Source organism: Macaca nemestrina, chromosome 7, assembly GCF_043159975.1.
Source record: "Macaca nemestrina isolate mMacNem1 chromosome 7, mMacNem.hap1, whole genome shotgun sequence".
In the NCBI taxonomy this organism is placed as follows: Eukaryota; Metazoa; Chordata; class Mammalia; order Primates; family Cercopithecidae; genus Macaca; species Macaca nemestrina.
In genome coordinates this window covers 177,390,589-177,408,973 of record NC_092131.1, presented here as the reverse complement: position 1 = coordinate 177,408,973, position 18,385 = coordinate 177,390,589, and positions in this window count along the sequence as shown.

Below are 18,385 nucleotides of genomic sequence, written 5' to 3'. Positions count from 1 at the left end.
CAAATTGCAGTAATACAAGTCAGACCTGTTATTTTATTTTAAAATCTCAGTCACAAGAAATAGTTAAAAAACAAGAAGAGTTTTCATAAGAAGGGGGCTGTGAACATCATTCCAGGTAGCTCATGAACTTCTGCAGGTGTCTGGGGCACAGGCAGTGGGTGGGCCATCCTCACAGATTAGCTGTCAGGATGCGATTAAAACATAGCCCACTCTTTCAGAACCGCTCATGCTGGCTGGTAGATTTCCGAGTTATTTAAACCTGGTGAAGGGAGCACACTCTGAGGCTGGCTGAAAGCTGGGTTGCCAAGGCGACAGGCAGCCCCCATGGCCCTGCTCCTCCACGGAGCCCCTCCCTAAGCCAGCTTAATACAGTGGAACACTTGGTTTCCTGGTGGTGCCAGCATGGGCATCTCTGTCCTCCTGACCAGCTGCATGGAACTGGTATTTCTCACAGAGCATTTGGCGAGGAAAATGCAGACGATAGTGACAAGGAGTTAGAGTTAGTTTGACAGGAAGTTAGTTCATGTTCTGGCCTTAATGACTCTCTAAAGGGATATGTCAGATTTCCTATCAGACAGAAGGTAGCTTAGAAGAGCTTGTGGGAGGTTGCTATTTAAGCATGAGGAATGGCCAGCCCGTGGGATTCCTGGAGGTTTGTGTATCTCCCTTGCCTGCACAAAAGGCTGTTGGGTCCACCAGGGGCTGTCTTGTCCTGGCCTGTCCCAGAGGAGACAGTGAAAGGGCACCCAGAGGGGAGCAAACAGGTGACACCTGTGCAGAGCTGCCCCAGCCTCTTCTTGGGCTTCTGGAGGTGGTAGGGGGTGCCTATTTCAGGAAACACAGGCTTTGGTCCTGACATAGAGAATTCCATCCTCCTGCTGGTGTGATTAGTCCATTCTCACGCTGCTACAAAGAAATACCCAAGATTGGGTAATTTATAAAGGAAAGAGGTTTAATTGACTCATGGTTCCACATGGCGAGAGAGGCCTCAGGACACATACAATCATGGCGGAAGGGGAAGCAAACACGTCTTACAGGGCAGCAGGTGAGAGTGAAGGGGGAAGAGCCCCTTATAAAACCATCAGATCTTGTGAGAACTCACTCACTAACATGAGAACAGCATGGGGGAAAGTGCCTCCATAATCCAGTCACTTCCCTACCCTGACATGTGTGGATTACAATTCAAGATGAGATTTGGGTGTGGACACAGAACCAAGCCATATAAGTGTTTAACTGCTTAGAATAGAAAACAAAAACAAAACAAAAACCAAACCAAAACAAAAAACAAAAACAAAAAAACATTGAGCACCCGCTTGCCGCTGCAGGCTTTCTGTCTGCATCTTCCATTCAAAATCCCCAAACCTAGGGAGGTAGGGGCTGTTACTCACCTCTACACATGAAGAAACAGAGGCTCAGAGAGGCGAGAGAATCTCAAGCGACAAGCCAGCAGCTACATCCAAGGCTTCCGCTCTGAATCTGCCTTCAGCACCTCTCACCCTCTTTCTGGCCCTACAATCTACTGGAAGAAGAAATATCCCTTCCCCTCGTGGTCTGGATCTGGAGTGAGGAAGTACTCGAGGGGCTGCTCCTTGGTGCTGAGCTGTCTCTCCTCTGGGTGGAGGAGTCCCTCCCAGAACATTCTCAGAGGGCTCTGGAGTCCATTGTCACTCACCTTCCTTCCACCCTCATCTACCTGTTCCACTACAACATTCATTGTGTGTGCTTGCAATGAATGAGGCTTTTAGTGAGATAATGTTTCTCCTGTAACCCAAGGCTTAGGTGGAGTAAAGTCTTGGCTCCAAGACTATTGGCCGAAATTCACCCCCGATATTCAACGTGGGTTCTTTTCTATTTCCCTAAGTGTCAGCTGGTCTGAGAAATAAAGGGAAAGAGTACGACAGAGAGATTTTAATGCTGGGTGTCCAGGGGAGACATCACATGTCGGCAGGTTCTGTGATGCCCCCTGAGCCATAAAACTAGCAAGTTTTTATTAGCAATTTTCAAAGGGGGAGGGAGTGTACAAATAGGGTGTGGGTCACAGAGATCACATGCTTCACAAGGTAATAAAATATCACAAAGCAAATGGAGGCAGGGCAAGATCACAGGACCACAGGATGGGGTGAAATTAAAATTGCTAATGAAGTTTCGGGCACACATTCTCATTGATAACATCTTATCAGGAGATGGTTTAAGAGCAGACAACCTGTCTAACCAAAATTTATTAGGTGGGAATTTCCTTGTTCTAATAAGCCTGGGAGCACTACAGGACACCGGGGCTTATTTTATCCCTTTGTCTTCCACCATAAAAGACAGCCACCCCACAAGCAGCCATTTTAGAGGCCTACCCTCAGGGGACCATTCTCTTTCTCAGGGATGTTCCTTGCTGAGAAAAATAATTCAACAATATTTCTCCTATTTGCTTTTGAAAGGAGAGAAATATGGCTCTGTTCTGCCAGGCTCACCGGCAGTCAGAGTTTAAGGTTATCTCCCTTGTTCCCTGAACATTGCTGTTATCCTGTTCTTTTTTCAAGGTGCCCAGATTTCATATTGTTCAAACACACATGCTCTACAATTTGTGCAGTTAATGCAATCATCACAGGGTCCTGAGGCAACATACATCCTCCTCAGTTTATGAAGATGATGGGATTAAGAGACTAAATTTAAAGACAGGCATAGGAAATCACAAGGGTATTGATTGGGGAAGTGATAAGTGTCCATGAAATCTTCACAATTTATGTTCAGAGATTGCAGTAAAGACAGGCATAAGAAGTTATAAAAGTATTAATTTGGGGAACTAATAAATGTCCATGAAATCTTCACAATTTACGTACTTCTGCCATGGCTTCAGCAGGGCCCTCTGTTCGGGGTCCCTTACTTCCCGCAACACAAGACAAGACAGAAGAGCCTTAAGGGGAAGGATCATGTCTTATGTTTATCTTGCATCCCTGATTCTCAGTGAGTTCCTTGGCTTGGACAGGCCTTGAGCAGAAAGTCTGTTTTTCGCTTGGCCCCCAGATGTGGCTTAAACCCCTGTGGCCATGACCAGAGGCAGAGGAGGGCACTGAGGACTCTCCTCCCCAGGCTTCCAGACAGGTGGATCTGGGAGGCCTGAGCTAATGGATGCACACCCAGTCCTCAGCCCCTTCTCAAGAGGGCTGTGGTGAAGATCAAATGTGCAAAGTGCAAGAAGAGGAAAATCCTTAATAAAAGTATAAATAGCTAATAATTAGGTGAAAAATGCTCTTACGTCTACTCCAAATAGAAAAGAGGGAAGTTTTCTCTTATCTGCAGGGCACAGTGCCTGGTACCCACTAAGCACTCAATGAATGTCAGCTTCATTCTTCTTTCTCCCAAATGAAATGTGAGGCAATGATCTAAGGAAGGGGGAACATGACAGGAGGAGGGGTGGGGCTAGGGAAGCAGTGGAAGAAGAGAGAAAGAAAAAAGAAGATGAGACCATTGCCCTTTAGAGTCAGGGGAAGCCTTGGGTGACTCATCAATGTTAAAAGGGCCAAAATCCCAGTGGGAGGACGTCACCCTGGGACTGTCTGAAGCTCAAGGCACAGTGGAGGGGACAAGGCTTGGTGGGTCTCAGCTCTAGAGCAACATAACACTCACCAAGTTAAGTCACTCCGTCCCTGGGGGCTTTTTGTTTTTCTTCATTCTGAAAATAACAATATCTGCCCTGTGCACCTCATAGAGCTCCTCTGAGATGCCTTTTTAACGTTTTATGAAATTGGAAGAGATGATAAAATATTATGATCTGTTGTTGGGAGAGTAAACAACCGATGGTTTCCAGACAACAATGTAGCAAAATCTATGAAGGCATTGAAATAGGCATCTCCTTTAACCCAGCTAACCACTTCTGAGAACTTCTCCCGGGAAACATTCACGGGGAGCTAAAGGAATTCTGAGCAAAGATGCTCACAGCCTGTATATCAATAGTAGGGAAAATCTAGAAATAACACATGTCCAACAGAAATGTTATGGTGCTTCAGCCAGTAAGCAACCCTTAAAATGGTAAGTGCTTACTGAAAGAAAAAGACATTCTTCACATAGGGAGTTTAAAAAGCTTTAGAACCATAGAGTATAATTTAATATTTTCCAAGCATGTTCGGAAAGAGGGGCTTCACCATGGCCGACTGGAGCATCTGGTGCTCACCTCCTCCACAAAGAAGAACCAAAATAGCGAGTGGAGAGCCACACTCCAAATAGATCATCTAAGCGAGAACTCTGGAATTCACCGAGAAGTGACAGGCAACACCGGGGGCAAGAGAGGAGAGGGAGATGGTGCAGCTCGTGGGCCAGGATAGGCGGGAACTGGAGGGGCTCCCCATGTGGGGAAAGGGTAAGTCAGAGACCCTCAGGGCCCTGCATCCCACCCCAGACCCCTGCAGTCCCAGCCAGGGCAGACCCCCAGGCCCTAATGCAGGCAGCTGCCTGGAGACCGCGCGGTGGCGTGGAGCCAGAGGGAGCTCGCGCTGCCTCCCACACACCCTGAGTCCTAAGCAGCTTCCGCACAGCGCCGTTTTGAGCACACAGCCGGACCAGCCTGCAGCCAGCCCTGGGGCCCAGCAGCCCCCGATCTCCACACTGACGTCCACGCGGACATCCCCAGCCTGCAGCCACCACCATGGCTGCCTCCTGCCGCTGAGAACGAAGCGGGCGCTGCTGGCAGCCCCCTGCCGGCCCAGGAGGGGGCGCTGCTGAACACTGACAGGCGCGCGGAGGCCCGGCTCTCCCGCCCACAGCCGCCGCCCTGGTGGAGAACGTGCTCCCCAGCTGTCGACCCAGGAGGGGGCGCTGCTGAACATGGACAGGCGCGCAGAGGCCCGGCTCTCCCGCCCACAGCCGCCGCCCTGGTGGAGAACGTGCTCCCCAGCTGCCGGCCCAGGAGGGGGCGCTGCTGAACACGGACAGGCGCGCGGAGGCCCGGCTCTCCCGCCCACAGCCGCCCGGGTGGAGAACGTGCTCCCAGCTGCCGGCCCAGGAGGGGGCGCTGCTGAACACGGACAGGCGCGCGGAGGCCCGGCTCTCCCGCCCACAGCCGCCCGGGTGGAGAACGTGCTCCCAGCTGCCGGCCCACAGCCGCTTCCGTCTCCCCCACAGCACTGCCCTGGGGCCCGGGGATCTCCCAGCCCTCGCCCAGCACGGCCAGCCCTGCAGGCACCACCGTGGGGCCCTGAGGACGGGCTTGCCCTGACCCCCTCCCCCGCCAAAGAAACGAGACCGCTATCTCCCACCACATGGAGAAGTCAACTCGAGACGGATTAAAGCCTTTAACACAGGACCTGTTAGAACAAAACAGAGGAAACGTTTCAGGATCTTGGTCTCGGCCAAGGTTTTATGTCCGAGACCTCAAAAGTACAGATAACAGAAACAAAAATAGACAAATGGGACTCTGAAGTTGAAAAGCTTTTGCACAGCAAAGGAAACAACAAAATAAAGAGAAGCCCTGTTGAATGGGAGAAAATATCTGCAAACTATTCATCTGACAAAAAAAGAATATCCAGAATATACAAAAAACTCAAACAATTCAATGTAAAAAAACAAAAAACAAAAAACCCCAAATAATCCAATTAAAACGTGAGCATAGGACATGAATAAACATTTCTCAAAAGAAGACGTACAAATGACCAACAGGTATATGAAAAAACGCTCAACGTCAGTAATCATCAGGGAAATGCAAATGAAACCACCATGAGATGAGATGTCATAGTACACCAGTCAGAATGGCTAGCATTAAAAAGAAAAAAATAACAAGATACTGGCACAGATTTGAAGAAAAACTCTTATCCAGTGTTGGTGGGAGGATAAATTAGTACAGCTACTATGGAAAACAGTAGGGAGATTCCTCAAAAAACTAAAAATACATCTACCCTACCTATGATCCAGTAACCCCACTACTGGGTATTTATCCAAAGGAAAGGACATCAGTATATCGTAAAGGATAATTGCATCTCCATGACTATCACAGGACTATTTGCAACAGCAAATATATAGAATCACCCTAAGTGTCCAAGAATGGGTGAATGGGCAAAAAGATGGGGAATACTATTCAGTCACAGAAAGTAATGAAATCCTGTCATTTGCAGGAACGTGAATGGAACTGGAGGTCATTATGTTAAGTGACATAGGCCAGGCACAGACAGACAAATACCACATGTTCTCACTCACATGTAGGAGCTTAAAAAGTTGATCTCCTGGAGGTAGAGAGTAGAATGATAGATATCAGAAGCTGAGAAGAGTGTGTGGGTGATAAGGATGAGGGCGAGGTACAGAGAGGTTGGTTAATGGGTACAAACATACAGTGAGGTGGAATGATTAAGTTCTAATGTTCAGTAGCCGAGTAGGGTGACTATAGGTAACAGTGGAGTTTAAATTTCAAAACAGCTAGAAGAGAGCTCTTAAAATGTTCCCAACACATGGAAACGATAAATACTTGAGGTGATGGGCATCCTGAGCACCCTGACTGGGTCGTTACACACCCTAGGCCTGCAGTCAAATATCACAGCTACCCAATAAATATGTACGAATATTATGTATCAATAGAAAATAAAAGTAAATACATAAATAAGAATTTGAAGGCTATACCTGAAAATATTATAGTATTCCCCTAGTTGGAATGTGTGATCATACAGATCTTATATTTTTTTGCAATGAGTTTATGTCTTTCTTTGGGTAGAAACGGACACAGAAATATCTCTACAATATTATGTTATTGAAGTAGACAGCCCCACCCAGTAAGGAATTCCCTTTCTGCTATTCCAGATGGACAGGTGTGTAGGTGCCTTTTAAAATCACCTTCTATGGCAGGGAGCTCCCTTCCTCCCAGGGCAGCACCCTGTTCCCAGCCGCTCCTTCCCTGTCGCCTGTGTTTGTAGTCTCCCCGTGTCGCTGCCCTTCCATCTCCCTGACATGGTGGTGCTGCTCCCCTGTGTCTCTCCTTTCCCCGGCTCCTGGCAGGCAGGTGGGAGTGGCTCGCCCAGCATCACACTGCAAGGTGACCTCTGACCCTCCCAGTCTGTCTCTGCCAAGCTGAGCTTGGACATTCCTTTGAGCACCTGAAGTCCCTTGACTCATTTTATCCTCAGACCTCATCTGCGCAGTCACATTGCCACCAGTGGCTGCCCAGCCACAGACAGCTAAGCCACCTTGACTGCAGTTTTGCAGGAAGTCAGAGGCACATCTAGTCCTTCCCAAAATCTGTGCACAAAGTAGACATCCTCTGGTGGGCCTGCCCCCTGGGTCCCCATCCCTACTGGGCGTGCACCCCATTAGCCATCCCTCTTCCACCTTCTATATCTAGTCTTCCTTCATCCCTCCTCTTTTCTCCCAGATCTATGCTCTTCTCAGGCATCCATAATCAAGTCACCGCCCTCCATTGCTAATAATCTCTCTTTCCTCTCACCAGCAATTAGATTAAAAGACCAGCTGTCCACACCTGGTCACTCTGATCTGCTGTAATCTGGTTTCAGTCTCCAGTGTCCTACTGAAGCCAGTTTGGTCATTAGTAAATGCATGTTTCAATAGATGTTCCTAGAGAGAACAGGGATGCTTGGTCAACAGTGTGCAAGTCTTGTGTGAGATGTGTGTCCCTGTATTAGGCTGTTCCTGCATTGCTGTAAGGAAACACCTGAGTCTGGGTAATACAGAAAGGTTTAATTAGCCCACAGTTTTGCAGACTGTACAAGAATGGCGCCAGCATCTGCTCAACTTCCAGCGAGGCCTCAAGGAGGTTTTAGTCATGGCAGAAGGCATTGTTGGTCAGAAACAATCCCATTCAAACAAATTGGTTTTGAAGCATTTTGCTTTTCTCTCCTATAAAATCCTCTAATTATTTTAAGTGAACATCTATTACTTTGTTTGTATTTCAGTTGAGTTGGAAGACAGAATAAGAATATTCTTTTCAAACGACTGTTTCAAAGCCAAGCAAACATGTAGACAGCCTCAAAGCAAGAAAAGGTGAAGAAACATAAAATATGAAGCTTAAATGGCTAGAAGAGATTGAGATTAACCAAAGTAACACATCAAACAATGGGGGAGTCATAGTCATCCTCAACCACAGCCCCAACTCTGTGGCCTTTCTCCCCCACGCTCGTCTGCACTGATTTCTGTGGCTTGGGACTCCCTGTGCTCTGATCCTCTCAGCAGGTCCTGCTCCCCCTCCTTCTGCGGACTTCAGCTCTATATCCTCCGTGACACGGGAACCCTTGGCCCCATTAAGCATCTGGTGGACCTCTGCAGGTGGCTTGTCATAATTCCATTATGTTTATGAGAACTATGGTTTAGTGTTAACACTTTCCTATTTTCCTTTATCACTATAATTTGAAACAACTAGCAAGGAAAAGTATCTGCAAACAAACACAGCCGGGCAGTCGCTGTGAAGCTTCTTCTTGGGAATAATGCTCAAAATCTTAAGGAAATCGAACACTTAAACAAAGGATTCTTAGGGAAGCAGTTTTACTTCTGCGCAGAGCGGTGCTTCTCTTTGGCCAGTCGCCATAAAGGGGCGTGAGAGCCTTTATTCCTGACGCAAGTCCTGCCTCTGTTCTTTTTCCTCATTGGCCAGGGTTGGGCTGTACAATCTAAACTAATCTTGGTTGGCTAAATATTTGAAGTTTTCTTCAGATAAGGTGGGCACTTAAGGGAGAGAGGGGAGAGGAGAAGGGGTGTCTGCAATGAGCTAGAGAGCTAGTCTTCTTTCCAAATAAGGAAAGGGATGTGAGCTGGCACTGCTAAGCCTGGTACTGTGGCGTGTCCACGCGTGTAACAAAGGCAGAAAAGAGAAAAAGGAAAAGGGGCGGGGTGGTACTATGAATTAAAGAATAAAGGATTGATCAGGCTATTTGAAGAGAAACCTCATCATACCCACATTCTTAAAGGGGTTGTTGGCCAGTAAGCAGCGTGTTCCTTGACCAGCTATGGACAGGAGCAAAAACACAATTGTCTTAGTTTGCTTTCTTTTGCTATATTAGGCTGCTCTTGCATTGCTATAAAGAAATGCGTGAGACTGGGTAATTTCTAAAGAAAAGAGGTTGCATTGGCTCACAGTTCTGTAGGATTACAGGAAACATGGTGCTGGCATCTGCCTGGCTTCTGATGAGACCCCAGGAAGCTTACAGTCATGGCGGAGGGCAAAGAGAAAGCTGGCGTGTCACATGGCAGGAGCAGGAACAAGTGAGAGAGGGTGGGAGATGACACACACACACATTTTTTTTTTTCTTTTTTTGCTCTTGTTGCCCAGACTGGATGCAATGGCATGATCTCAGCTTACCACAACCTCTGCCTCCCAAGTTCAAGCGATTCTCCTGCTTCAGCCTCCCGAGTAGCTGGGATTACAAGCATGTGCCACCACGCCCAGATGCCAGACACTTTTAAACAACTAGATCTCATGAGAACTCACTCACTGTCACAAGAACAGCACCAAGAGGATTGTGCTAAACCATGCATGAGAGATCCATGCCCCAACCCAATCACCTCCCCCCAGGCCTCACCTCCAACACTGGGGATTGCAATTCATCATGAGATTTGGATGGGGACACAGATCTGAAATATATCAGTTGCTTATAACAATACCTGAGACTGGGTAATTTATAAAAAAAGAAATTTATTTCTTACAGTTCTGAGGCTGGGAGTTCCGTGGTTGAGGGGCTGCCTTTGGTAAGGGCTCCTTGCTGTGGGGACTCTGCAGTCTTGAGGGGGTGCAGAGTGTCACACGGCACAGGGCTGAGTGTGCTAACAGTCTAGGTAGGGTCTTTCTTCACCTTTTATAAAGCCCCACATTCATGATAACTCATCAATCCACTAACTCATTAATCTGTTAATCCATCAATGGATTAATCCATTTGCAAGCGCGGAGCCCTCATGATCCAGTCACCTCTCAATACTGCCACATTGGGGATTACATTCAACATGAATTTTGAAGGGACCAAACTTGCAAACCATAGCATTGATCTTTAGGAGAGAGTTTGTGACAGGAATTGGCACTTTCTCTATGAAGGGCCAGAAAGCAAATATTTTAGGCTCTGCAGACCACACATGTTTCCATGGTGACCATTGACTGCTGCCACAGTGAGAAAGCATCATAGATGTAAATGAATGGGTGTGGATGTCCTTCTATAAAACTGACACTGAAGTTTGAATTTCACGTAATTTTTAATGTGTCATGAAGTATTCTTCTTTTGATGGTTTCTCAACCATTTGAAAATGTGAAAATCATTCTTAGTTCGAAGCTGCATGCCAACAGAAAGGAGCTGGATTTGGCCGTGGGGAGACATTTGCTGTGCACACTAGAGAAGCTGGGAACGCCTTGCCTGCAGCCCTCCCCAGGCGGCCCTAGCCCCTTCCTAGGTGGGGTGCTTTCTTCTCACACTCCAGACATACAGAGGGCCTCAGTCCATGTCCAGAGAACATACACGTGCTGAACCCTGAGCCTCTCCTGCCTTATCTCTCCCCAGCGGAGAGCAATGCCCCACCTTTCACTCAAGCGGCCTTCCCTTGCTCTTGTTTTGGCCCGTCCCTTCCCTGCGGGCACACATGCAGGCTTTCAGGCTGTCCTGTGAGATCACTGCAGGCTCAGTGGGCTACTCACTTACTGTGCTTATTAGCCTAGTGGAAAACTTGAATTCAATTACATTTTTGCTTGTCTTAACCCAACTGTAGAAACCAAAGTCACACCTGCCCCAGGTAACATTTGCATTTTAGCAAATACCTTTCAGGCCTTCAAATTGGAGCTAGTGGCCAGGCTAATTAAGGGGTACTTTGTGATAGCTTTATCCACCCTTAGAAAAATAAGCTGCTGAAGGTAGCTCCTGAGGCATCTAGAAAGGAAGCTCTTTAAGCCATCACACTTGGTTGAATGCTCATCTACCAACCGGGCTGGCAGCAAAGTGAAAATCCAGGTGCTAATTATAGACCATTTCTATTTCTGCTGCCAAGAAATGACTCATCTTTTCACGCTTCATGATGGGAATGACGGACAACAAAATATTCCTCTCTAAAATACTTGGGATGGTTGAGCTAAAAAAGAAGGTTGAGGCGCAAGGCACATTCTGCCTTCTGCCGCGCGCTCTGCCTTTCTCACCTAAAGTCAGGCCCCTTTGCAACGCTTGCTCACCAGCTCAGAAAGAAAGCTCAGAGATGGTGGCGCCAGAGGCTCCAGGAGCAGACTTCACTCTCCCCACAGATCTACCTTCTTGCATCTTCCTGCCTTTCGGAAACCTGGAGCAACTTTCATCTTTGTCTTGTCGCTGTATAGGAGTTACGGCTCTTTGTTCTAATACTGTTTAAGCAAAGCCCCCGAACCAATGCCTTGAGAGAGAGAGACTTTTGGAACTCTCCAGCATGATGCATGCAGTGTCTGACAGTAAGCTTCTGTTGTTTTTTGTTGTTGTTGTTTGTTATTCCAACTTTCATTTTCAGGATAGTGTCTCAACTAAGAATGTAAAAAGGGAAGGAAAAGAAATTATATTTTCTTGCCTACAAGAGCATGGGCTTTTCTATAGATATTTGGCTACAAAAACCCCAGATAATTCCAGCCGGTGTCCTGGGTCTTTGAAGCATCAGTGACCAAACCTGTGGCAGGTGCATCTAGCGCCATGCTCGGCTGTTTCTAATGATCACCCTGTAAGCGTCCTGTGTAAAGGAAGAGGCATGGTCTGCATGTGACCAGAGCTCTCACACATGAATGAGCCAGTGTATTTACATGATTCTTATTTGTTTCTAAACATTATGATCCTCCTAGAGAGAACTGAACAGAGAGCATAGGCAGCATCTACCCAATACCATGACACTCTCATCCACTCATGTGGATGGGATTGTGTCTGTGTATGTGTGCGAGCATAACACCAGCTCTCTGTCTTTTAACCCAGGGGCCAAAAGTGTTTCATTGATCAGGCGAGAAAGTGCCAAACCCTTGAAGCAAGGCGTGGCCATGGCCAATTTCCAGGCATTTCTTTAGTGGGTTGCTCTCTGTTCCTTTCTACATCAGGTTGTTGTTCATGAGTTGTTTGTGTTTCCATCGTTTGTCAAAGATTTTACTTATATGTAGTCCAATTCCTGTTAGGAAGGGGAAGGAATTTGCTCAGGAAAACACCATGGCGATGCTTGGGATGCAGATGAGCTACAATATCACGGTCAGCCACAGAAGAGGTCAGCCATGGAAGAGGTCAGCACAGAGGAGGTCAGCCACGGAGGAGGTCAGCCACATAGGAGGTCAGTGACAGAGGAGGTCAGCCACAGAGGAGGTCAGCCACGAAGGAAGTCAGTGACAGAGGTCAGCTGAAGAGGAGGTCAGCGACAGAGGAGGTCAGTGACAGAGGAGATCAGCCACAGAGGAGATCAGCCACAGAGGAGGTCAGCCACAGAGGAGGTCAGTGACAGAGGAGGTCAGCCACAGAGGAGGTCAGTGACAGAGGAGGTCATCCACAGAGGAGATCAGCCACAGAGGAGGTCAGCCACAGAGGAGGTCAGTGACAGAGGAGGTCAGCCACAGAGGAGGTCAGTGACAGAGGAGGTCATCCACAGAGGAGGTCAGCCACAGAGGAGGCAAATATATTTCTATGGGAGGAGGGGATTACAGATCAGAAATTGGAGACAGTGGAAGAGAGGGAGGAAGAGAAGGAGATGATTAAGAGAGTTGAAATGGCATTTAGAAGAAGTGTGACCAGTGTGTGATTTAATAGGTATCCCCATCTCCCAGATCTGCTGTAAAGAATAAAAATTGACTACACACATCAAGGATTTAGGTTATTTTTCTTGTGATGGTGAAGGGAAAATTAAATAAAATCAAAGGAAAGGATAGCATTCCACACCTGGTGAGACAGAGTGCAGAAGAGGCAGTGTGTGGTCGAGAACTTGGAGGGAGTTAGCGGGAGGGGAAACTGCAAGCTGGGTGTGTGCCTGGCATCTAAAGGCAGAGGAAAAGAGGCCCAGAATCCAGGTGCTGGCCGAGGATCACAGCAGAGCTGGCATTAGCAATCCACAGGTGTGTTCAGAAGAGAGGTGGCATCTTTCCGTTGCAGCAGGAGTGGGCTAAGGAACCCACTGCCTCTCCTCCACCCCCGGGCTGAGGCTGGACATTTGCTGGGCTGCGCTTTGGGAGCCTCTCTCTGCCATGAGCTTCCTGACATCATTGCATGAGAAATGTCATCTGTCTCTCCAGGAGGAGTCGGGCTTGGCTGTCTAAAACCATCCTCCCCAACAGGAGGCAGTATTACTACTGGGATGGGCCAGGGCTGGACTTGTTTCCTTCCTGCCTCCAGCTTCCTTGCTATCAGGCCCCATTCTCCAGGCTACCGTCTTGCAGCTGGTCCAGGCCAGGGTATTGCCCAAGGTTGGCAGGGGATCAGCTGGCTCTTGGGGACCCTAGGCACAGGTGTGTAGCCAGCGCACCTCTGGCCATGTCCCCACCAAAGGCCTGCTCACCTGGGACAGATCTGTTCTTCCCCAAGGCTGTGAGAATTAAGGAATCTCCTGAACAAGAAAAATTCATCTTGGATAGAGGAAGAGGAATCAGCTCACTTGAGCAAGCATTCTAACTATCTGAGGGGGCAAAACGTGGATGAAATGACCAACTGCTATTCCAAATCCACAGAAAAGATAGGGCAAATGAGTCTGAAGCCTTAAAAGAACAAACCCCAGGGCAGAACGTGTCAACCAGAAAAGTAATTTTGTACTAAGGGAGGGTCTAGAGATCCTTTAGAACAATGAAGAAGAACACTCGCCGTAATGTGTTCTAAGATGAAGATGTGAAAGCCTTAAGTATTGGAGGGTACTTTGCAAGGGCAGAGTTGTCAGTGTCAGTGGGGTCCTCAGGTGGGAGATGGCCAGAGGAGAAGACTCGCAGAACATCGGGCAAGCCCCATGCTGGCACGGAGACTGCACACACTGCAGCCCTCCATGGAGGACGGCTTGCTCCCTTCCCAGCTGGGACATGATTCCTTCAGACTGGAAATATTTTCAAGAAACTTAAGTAGTAACATGTGAATGCTGAAAAGCCTGCATCTTTGAATAGCTCCAGGTGACACGTGCAGTTGCAACTTACATTTTCTGGCAAGTTATAGGAACCCGGATTGTATCATGCCTCCATATTCTCTCTGTATTGTTTTAGGTTTAGTGCAGCCCGAGGCCATGATGAGGCAGATTCCTGGGATTCACTTGGCTGTTTATTTTATTCACTGTCACTGAATCCCACTTAAATGCATAAAATCATTTTGAAACCTAACTCTCCTTTCCTGAAGTACTCCAATGAACTTTTCTACTTAAAATCCACAAAGTAAGAATGAAAATGGTGCATTGCATATTGGGAGTGTTCCCTGAAGTCTGAGCGGATACTTGTGGTCAAGCCAGAGAAAAACTGGGAAGCTGGAAGAAAATGGTGTTACCACAGTGGATGGGAAGCCGACCTGGCAGTCAATGTAAGATTGGCAATGCTGCGGCAACAGGGAAACTCAAACCCAACGGCTCCATGAAACAAAAGGCATTTCTCACCCTAACAGAAGTTGTGTCAGGTTTGTGTGACTCTCTAAGATGCTGTTATCTCTGCAGTGATTCAGTGACCCTGTCATGACATCATCTGGAACATATGCCTTCTTCAGTCACTGTGGTGGGGAAGAGATGGCGTGGTGAACTATCCAGAAATGATGCACAGTACCTCAGTTCACACCTTATCTGTCAAAGCAAATCATATGACACAATAGAGTCTAAAAGAGGGAAAGAAGAAGAGCCCTGGCGTGTGCCTGGTGAGCATTACCTGATGTTGGTGAGCATTAGTGATGCCTACTGCACCTTGATAATACAGAGTCGTGCTTGGGCGTGAAATGCCATGCAATCCTGATACCACTGTGTGAACGTCGGTTACTTCAGTACCTAGCACAATGAACAGTACATTGAAGTGGGCAAGTCCTAAGCTCGGATTGAAGTAGACGAAGGAAAAGTGATGGCTCCATCATCTGTATTAACTGAGATACTTCAGGCAAATTACTTAACTTCTCTGGGCTTCCATTTCTAAAATATATAATAAGGATGATAAAAGTAGCACTTGCCCCTGAGGGCTCTGGTGAGGCTTAAACGAGATGGTGTGTAATGCCAGCCCCACTACTTTCACCCGTCTAGCCCCGGCTGTCTGTGTAGAGTGATGCAGCTGGTTAGGCTCTAGCCCAGTGATTTGTATTTCACATCTGCTGCTTCAGAGACCCGAACTCTAGGAAGAACCGGAAAAATACTCTGAAAGACAAAGGACCTTCGTATTGGAAAACAGTAGGTGGCTTTTTTAGCTGGGAAATGCATAGACAAATAGAACCACGATGGAAGATCACTGGGACAGTTTTGGAATCTTAGACTATGAGCCCCTGGAGGACGAACCTGTATCCTTAGTATCTAGAGGAGCGTCTGGAACTGGGAGGCCCACAGCTGCCTGTGCACTCGAGTCCCTCTGTGGACCTGCTCTGCCTTCTCATTCTCCTGTCGACACAAGTGTTAACCAGGAAACTTAATTTAATACCACTAGATGCTGACCATAAAGACAGCTGGTTTCTCTTCTTCTAATGTGGAAACTGAATTTTGCTCACCAACTAGTCATTGCTTATGGCAGATGCAAACACTTAAAGCCTTTCATACGTGGGCAAATTCACCCATTTCCCAGGTCTTTATATGGACACCACAACATGCCAGGCATGGGCTAGGGGCTCACGACGTGGAACAAACTCAATGACCCCACGCCACGGAATTCATAGCCTGGGGGAGGAAGCAAGTATTTACATAGAGGATAAAACACAGAGACTGAGAAATTGTAACTATGATTCTCCAGTCTCCAGAGCTGTCAGCAACACATTTCTGTTGCTTATAAGCTGCCCAGTTTATGGAATTTCGTTATAGGGGCCTGAATGGACGAAGACACATGTAACACTAGATACAGTGTGATTCGATTCAGTAGCATCTAGATTCTTCTGATCAGGCATGCCTGATAATGCACCTGTACGCCCTGTAAACTGTTTTTGATGATGAGCTTTTAATTCATGCATATGCACGTGTTTACAAATTATAAACGTATGCTATTGTGACCAGATTTCTCACCAGCAGGAATGTCCCACTGGGTGGGTGGTCTTACCTCCCTGGGATCCAGCACCCCACTCTGGAGACGCTCCCCTAATAGTGTCCTGCCCAAGTTTTGTGTTATTAAACTAGATGGGAGGGGAGGGCGTCTGCGGGGTTCTCCAGTAAAGAGGCAGGAGTTGGACTGGTCTTTGTGATTCCTGGGCTGGCCAGAAAAGTGAAGGACAAATGGACTCAATGATCAGTAATGGCAAAAGAGTGAAGTGCGGGGATGTATGTGAGGTCCAAGACCATGCTTCTGGCCAGATGGGAATGTGGAGGAGGTCCACACTGGTCATGCTGTGTGCTGAGGGCCCTGGGCTCTGTGGAGAGCAATGGGGCAGCCAGGCAGGGAGTGGCCAGCTCCCTGCACTCTTCCCATCACAACTGTGTGACCTGTCGAACGTCTGCGTTTGATGCCGTCCTCCCTGGCCAGACACAGTCTAAAGCCCCCACCCCAGCTCTTGCAGCTGCCCCTGTCCACACCTCCTCCAGCCTCCCTAACTCAGGAGAATGATCCCCCAATAACCCAGTAACGTGTGCCGCAGGAAGCTATTTACCCTTTCTTCTAGGGGAAGGGAAGCTGGGGGAATGAATAGGCCCAATACTCAGACAATGATTCCTAAGAACAAAGGTTGTTTTATGCAGATAAAGTCCTCCAGGAAGACTCTAAGAACTTCCCTGGAGAGAATAGATGGTTAAGTCTGTCTAGGAGCAGGGAGGACTCCCGGTCTCTTCTCCTCCTTGATGGTTGATCTTTCTGGGTTATTTGATAAATCCCTAGGGAGGGGGTTTAAGACAATTGCATTGTTTTGGAAAGAAGCTTTTTTGGTCAAACAAAGAAATTGCAGAGGGAGGCCCTCCCTGTGCTTAGGGGTGGAGGACCAGACAAGGTCAGAGGGACTTTGGTTCTGAGGCAGCTTCTAAGGCCTCTCAGTGTCAAAGCACAGGTCCTCAGGGTATCACTTTCTCAGCCCAACACTGCCCTGGTGGATATCTCAGGTATCCTGAGATATCCTGGTGGATATCTCAGGTATCCTGGTGGATATCTCAGGCTTCTAGGTAACTTTCGAGTACCTCACAGTTTATGACCAGCTACAAATGGTCTCTGGAAACACGTTGGAAGTGCACAGAGAAGCCCCTCCAGGGCGCCTGCAGCGGATACCCCACTGTGTGCCAGTCTTAGGTGTCACTGCAGAAGAGCACAAGAACTTGAGAGCCCTGTACCCTGGTGAGAGCAATTTTCCTCCTGGAATAAAGGATTTCTTACCGAGAGCTGGCAGGGCGATGTGAGAAAGCTCTATCTGCCAGGTTTGACAGCTAGGTAATTTCAAATCGAAATTTCAGATTTGGCCTTCACTTGTCTTTCCTTTGAAATTTCCACTGCATTTCCCAGACATTTATTGAGTCCACTTGTCAGCTTGGGTGAAAAATACTGCCTACCCATCACTTTCTGATTCTTCCTTTCAGCTAAGACTGAAAGCCACTAATGGGCCATTACCTGAAAGTACCGTGAAGGGTGAGCTTGTCCTTGGGAAATAAACCTCTGGTGTGAATTATTCCACTTGCATCTGACCAGCGTCAACACTGATGGCCTGTGGAGTGGGTAGGTTTGTATCCACTCAATAGTCTAATTACATTCCACAAATGTTGATATCCTTTCCTTTGCTATCTCTGCAAATGTAAGCATCTGTAGTTCCTGTTTCTCTTTTCGGTCTACAGAATATTATTATTTTTTCCCTTTCGTTACAAGCAAGAGCCCAAATGAATTTACTAGAGCTGACTGGCTCCAGTTCCTTTGGAACAAATGCTAAGTATAACAGGATCAGAACTAAGCACAAACAATTTAAAAGGATGTTTGATAGAAATGTTTTCAAAATTATGCTGTAAAAACTAGGTGGAGTTCACAGTTATGGATATAGTTTTGTCTGTAGAGGACAGGATCAAGTTTTACAGATGTGTTGGTGAAAAGACTAAAACTCTGTAAAATTGAAGAGATGTATTCTGAGCCAAATACGAGTGACCCATGGCCTGTGATACAGCCCTCAGGAGATGTTGAGAACACGTGCCCACGGTGGTCAGGTTACAGCTTGGTTTTATATGCTTTAAAGAGACAAAAATCATCAGTCAGTACATGTAAGGTATATATTGATTTGGTCTGAAAAGGCTGGAAAACCTGAAGTGGAGGCTTCCAGGTCATAGGTAGATTCAAAGATTTTCTGATTGGCAGTTGGTTGAAAGAGTTAAATTAACGTCTAAAGACTTAGAATCAATAGAAAGGAATGTCTCG